Here is a 6,000-nt window from a genome sequence, read left to right as displayed (position 1 = left end):
AGAGATTGTATCAAGGCAAGGATCAGAGCAGCACTGGGACATTTTTGCTGGTGCTCTCATTAGTGGTAGCAACAATGAGGTATTTCAGGACAAGGGTTTGCTGCAGTCAAGGCCATAAAAAGATGCTAAAGAAGGTTTCATCTGAAAGATAATACAGTCCAAGATCATGATTATATTTATTAACACCATTTACAGGGGCTGACTTGAACAGCCTTAGAAGGAAGAATGAAAAAATGCCAGCAAACACATTAGGATCTCCTGCAAGAAGTTTTTTCATCCTATTGAAAAGCTTTGTTAGAAAGAATGATGAGAATGGTAATAATAAGGCACTATAATTATACCTGATCCTTCTATAATCTCTCTCTCTGCAGAGTTTGGGAGCACTTTACTGCTATTATTGGATTTGAACAGTCCCATCTGGATAACATACGACTGATTTGTTTGCATGGCTTATTTTAGGTATCTCAGCACGTACATTAGAGTTGCCTTCATATCTGGTTGAGTTCCTGCAGAGTCTGGAAGAGCAGGAAAAGATCTACAGCTCATGTTCTCCACCACCCCGTTCTCCCATCCCAATGCCTTGGTGCGCTCCTTAGAGAAGACCAAGGATAAAAGGAACCATCAGTCCTTCCTAACTCAGTACTGCAGAACGTACAACCGTAGTGCTGAAGCACTTAAGAGCGTGGAGGCTGGATACTACCAAGAGCATCTGGATTTGCACCTGTATTATTCTAGGCTTGAGATTCCATGGGTCCCAAACCAACTCTAGATGCGTTGAAAGTCTAGCAGCAAGGACCTGGTAAATACCTCATGCTCTGGGATCAGAATGGCTGCTACCTGAACCTCTGAAACAGAGGGATGAACTGTGTGTTTCCAGCAGGCACAGAACCAGGGAAAGCGAGAAGGGCGCTCACGTCTTTCCAGATTTAGCATTCCTTGCAGCACCATCTCAGTTACAGAGCTGGCAAGCTCTCGCCGCAGCTCCCATTCACCATGCCATTAAATGAGCGACCATCAGTGTCACGAACCTTGCAGGAGCTCTTGAGTGTGAAGCTGGGCACTTGCTACTTCACTCTGCCAGGGCCAGGAGAAATGAGACATAATTGAAAATAATTCAGCCCATACTTAAAAACCCTATATGAAAATGAAATTTTAAAAAACGTTATTAAGAGCACAACACAAAAACTATGGTTTACATGACTTGAACAGTTTTCAGTCTGAAATTCACAGCAATTTGTCACTAGTTTGCAGTTCAAGGAAGACGAATGTCTCCTTCAGACTGAATCACCATGAAACAGGCACAAGTTGCCTGATTCTTTTGTTGCTCTCACTGCTTTTGAGGGATTTTTTTTTTTCTCCTATGAACTGAAGAAGGGTTTTCTCCTGCATCCCTTACACATCCCACCTGGCCTCATTCACAGGGATAGATGAGGTCTCCAGTGTCTGCCCATCCCTAAGGCTGTGGGACATCTTGTTGAGGAGTCTAAGAGGATCCATTAGCCCTGTCTAGTTTTCCCCTACTTAATTTTTGGAGTGTTATATCCAGTCTCCTCCCTTTCATTCTCTTAGATTCTTCAGAGCCATCTCTGCCAATTTGTTTACTTCTAGTTTATTTTTAAAAGATAAACCCCCAATGGACATAAGCTCTCAAGTCCCTTTTGAAAATGCTGTCTTGTCTGTAAGTGCTTTGTTTGTGATCCTCTCCAATCCTTTAGGCTATTGTTTACAAGCTGGAAGGCATCTGCACTTGGGCTAATCATGCCGAATGCCAGCAATTCCCCCAGCATGATTTGTTGCACAAGCCAGTGGGAGCAGGGTTTGTTTTGATTACGTATAGTGCAGAAAACCCACATTTTGCTCACATCAGCCTGACAAAACAGGGAGGCCTAATCCAAAATCTTCAGAGGGAACAATAATCTGGTCATTGATTTCAGTAGCACCTGGGACCAGCTCAAAGATTGAGAGCTCTGATGGCAAGGGTGGTGTCTAGGGAAAGCAGGTAGCCCAGGAGGCAAAAAATCTTTAAAAGTGTATGCATGTTGTTTGCTCTGGGATGGATGAACCTAGGAGACTGCCAGTGCTACGCTTCTCAAAGCTCTGCAGCTCCTTTCTGACATGCAGTTAGTCAGGCTGGGACCCCCCACCTCTGCCCCAACCAGCTGTCACCTCGGGCTGATCCTGGCCTCCCCCAATGCCCTCAGCTGTCAATTCAGGCTCTTTCACTCATTCTGAATAATGGCAATGTTTTTATCCTCAGCCTGTGCTGATGCTTGCCTCCAGGCATCAGATGGGTGTCCCAATTTTTCTGCTTGTGAAAGCCAGGAAGAAGTGCCCGAGGGCTGCTCCCTTTGGGGCTGCCATCAGACTGCTGGGGCACGCAACCGCACTGCAGGGGTGGGTGTACAGGTCTGCCAGGTGCAGACCCCTCTGTCTTGAGAGGCCCAGCACAGGTTCTGGGAGCTCAGCACAGCTGTCCCTGGCCAAACCACCGGCTCAGCTGGCCTGGGCTACACCCTCTGCTGCTGAGCCTCAGGCTGAGCCTAGGCTGGCTTGTTCCCACACTCCTGCCATAGCACAGGTCTGTCCAACAAGGCACAGAACTCAAAGCTCCACCTGGATCCTGCCTCTCCCCTGTTTCCCGACTCTGCTTTTCCTCCTCCAGAGGTACTCCATCAATCACCATTAATCCCTTTTTGTAGCCACACAGAGGTTAGCCTCGCTGGTGGCCTGTGGCAGAGATTTCCACAGCTTAGGCTACTATAAGTCACAAGAAAGAAATGTCTCCTTTGAGTCTTAAACTTGAGTATTTCATCAGACGCCTCCCTGGATTTTTAAGAAAACACATGGTCACCTACTCTGTGGCATTTGGGCTTCACAGATCTCTGCCACAGACCTCAGCCATCTCTTTTCTGGCTGAAGAGTTCTACTATTGAGCCAGCCCTTGCACGGGAAGCGTTTGGAAGTACTTTGCTTTGCCTGAATCAAAACCCCAGCTCCGCCAGCCCCAGCTGAGATCAGAAGGCAGCAGGAGCCTGCCAAGACCCAGGCAGCTCTGCAGGGAGGCATCACAAGTTTCAGAGCAACTCTGCCACATCTCCCTCTGACACCTGCTTTCTCTCTGAAGGCTGCCCTCAGTAGCCCAGCCTTTGCACTAGGGAATGGCACAGGGCAGCCAGAAAGCTCCAGTGCATGCAGTTTTAACTGTACAGATGCCAAACATCTAAGGAATTGGGGCAAAATGAACTCAATCAGACAAAGCCATCACATTCCCCTATCCAAGGTGTGTTGTAAATTAAGGAATTTAGCACACTTAAAGACTAATGACACAAACACACATTTTCAGAGGGATATCAGGGTAGAGGGTAAAAACTGAGATCCAGCTGTGTGTACACAGACTAATTTTGAAGCTTGATTACCTAAGAAGAGTTTGTTTCCCAATCACTGAGGATGACCAAATGTTAATATGTTTTTAAAGTGTTTTTGCACAAACTTGTGTCTTTTGGTGAATCTTGATCCCTAATGACATACAGACCCTTATGTCAGAGGTAATCAAGTACTATTACAAGAGCCGATGCCTGTGGGGCCCCTCCTGAGCACACACATGGGTACATATGGAAGTTATTAGCAAGTTCCAGTGAAGAATTTTGGGAAATTAACCCTTGGGGCCCCAGAGCACTACCAACAGACAGCTAGCTGGGAGCAGACAAAGAGCAGTTTCCTGCTGGATGCCTGCAGCATATTGGGAGTGAAATCCAGACCCTTCACAGCATGGTAGAGGAAGCCCCTCTCGCAAGCACTAAACTTTTCAACTTCTGCTGTTAGGAAGAACACTTGAAAAAAACCATCTGCAAAGCCTGTGTAAGTTTCCTCGACAAAGTGAAATGAGTCAGCTGGAGAAATGTATAACATATAAAAATGCAAACAATTTTCTTCTATTCCCCAAATGGTGCTCAAGAGGTTGTGAGGAAGTTTGCAATTTCTTTTTAAGTCCCCTTAGGAGCCACCAAAAGAAACATTTGGATACAGACCACCAGGAGCTACTCCTACGTGACAGAGGGACCCGTTCAGAGGCAGGGTCATTAAACTGAACATCTCCCACTCTAATGAAAGCAGCAGGAGAGTGTAACCCGATGAAGTAAATTCTTACAGTTTTGCTTTGTACATCTTTTTTCTCAAGAGCTGAAAGAAAAAGGTTTCTCTTCCAGCATCCAAGCAGAGAACGAAGGACTCTAACGCTTGCCTTAGCCAATGCACTTTTCACTTTCCTGTTCTTTCTACATTGATTTCCTTTCTTGCACCAATCCTGATCTGCAAAATGACCTCTCCTTGGGAATAATGAGGATACTCACACATGATGTGCTTTCAACTTCCACAATATAACAATGCTTGGCAGTAATTCACTGCTTTTCATCCACAGATCTCAAATCAATTTGCTGCAGCCCTGCATGGAATTGACTTACTTGTAAGACTGAGACAAGTGCTTGCTGTGCAATTAAAAAAAAAAAAAAAAAAGAACAAAATAAAGTAGACTTTATTAAAATCCAAACTATTTCCTTCTCCTGTGGTGTGATTTTCCTAAAGTGCAATCCAGGCTGCAAACAGGGCTCTTCTGCAGCTCCTAGGCATACAACCCAAGATGCTTATTTGCGGCCAAATGAGAACAGTTCACAGCCAGGTCAGAGCAATACGGTTAGAAAGCTCTTCCCTCAGTGAGGTATAACCATGGCCAGAAAACAGAAGCATTCCCATCCTCGATTCTAAACATGGAAGAAATTATACTGCTCCTCCACCCCCCTGTGCTTTCTGAAGGGAAGGCAGGAAGGCAGCCAAGGCACCTCAGCAGACACCCTCAAGAAAGAAGAGGATTGAGGGGATGGACATAATGCCTGGGCCAGCAGATCCAGTCCCACTCCTCCATGGCAGAGAGGGAGGGCAGCTGTGTGGCTGACTCTGCCGAGGCAGGAGCTTCACTCAAGTGCCAGGAACAGTCCCAGAGGTGCCCAGAGCCACCTGAGATGCTAGCAGCAAGCAACGCTACGCCCACGTATCAGCCGCCACACGGCACGCAAACCTGCGGAAATTAACAATCCCAACTCCTGCTTTTGCACTGGGCTGAGAGATGCAGTAGCTGCAGGGCCACTGAGATGCCTCTGGCCTCCGTGCAGCTGGGAGGAGCAGGCAGCAAGGACAAGATCACCACTTCCCTGACACTTATTTAACTACCTTGGTTCATAAGCCAATGCCCTGAGCCAGTCAACCAGGCACCTCACCGCCAGCAGAGCAACAGAGCCCTGCAGAGAATAATTCAGAGTGTCTAAGTTAGGCTCCTGTGATGCATCACAGCCTGTATCTCTCTGTGCTGACCACACGCTTTAATTCCTCAGATAAGACACCTGAAGACAATAGAGCAAATTCAGTGTACTCTCTTCCCCTCTTCAGCTTTTTACTTCCATACAGGTCTGAAGAGGAAAGTCAGCATGAACACAGCAGGCTGCCTGCCCAGCTACGGATGTTTAGCAGCATGTTAAATGGTTTGACTCAAATTTTAGAGTATCTGAATTTCTCCTTCCATGTAGCCGTTTTCAATCACTTATTTTGAAGACATCATACCTGGCTATTCCTGAAATGAACCATGACCCTATTTAAGCCAGCTCTGTTCCTCCCATTTGTACTCATACTCACCAGTTCAAGTTCACTGATGCTGTGCCCTGTTCTAAGATCTGGCATTACTGGTTTTCTCAAACACCCAGTACAAATTTTAAGGTACTAAAAAAAACTTTCTAAAAATGCAGGGGTGGGATTTTCAGAAGTATTCTCTGTTTAGAATATTTCTTCAATTAATTACACTGCAAGATGAATTTAAGTTTAATGTTCCCAGCTAGGACCACTCATTTATGCTCTGCTTTTATTCTTTATGAGAATTCACTTGTTCAGTCTCAGCTTGATTACCATGCCTGGGCACTAAAGTAACTGGGCTTCCAACATCACAAGGGAATGAAG

Source organism: Aphelocoma coerulescens, chromosome 1A (genome assembly GCF_041296385.1).
Source record: "Aphelocoma coerulescens isolate FSJ_1873_10779 chromosome 1A, UR_Acoe_1.0, whole genome shotgun sequence".
Lineage (NCBI taxonomy): Eukaryota > Metazoa > Chordata > Aves > Passeriformes > Corvidae > Aphelocoma > Aphelocoma coerulescens.
Note: the sequence above shows the minus strand (reverse complement) of the source record.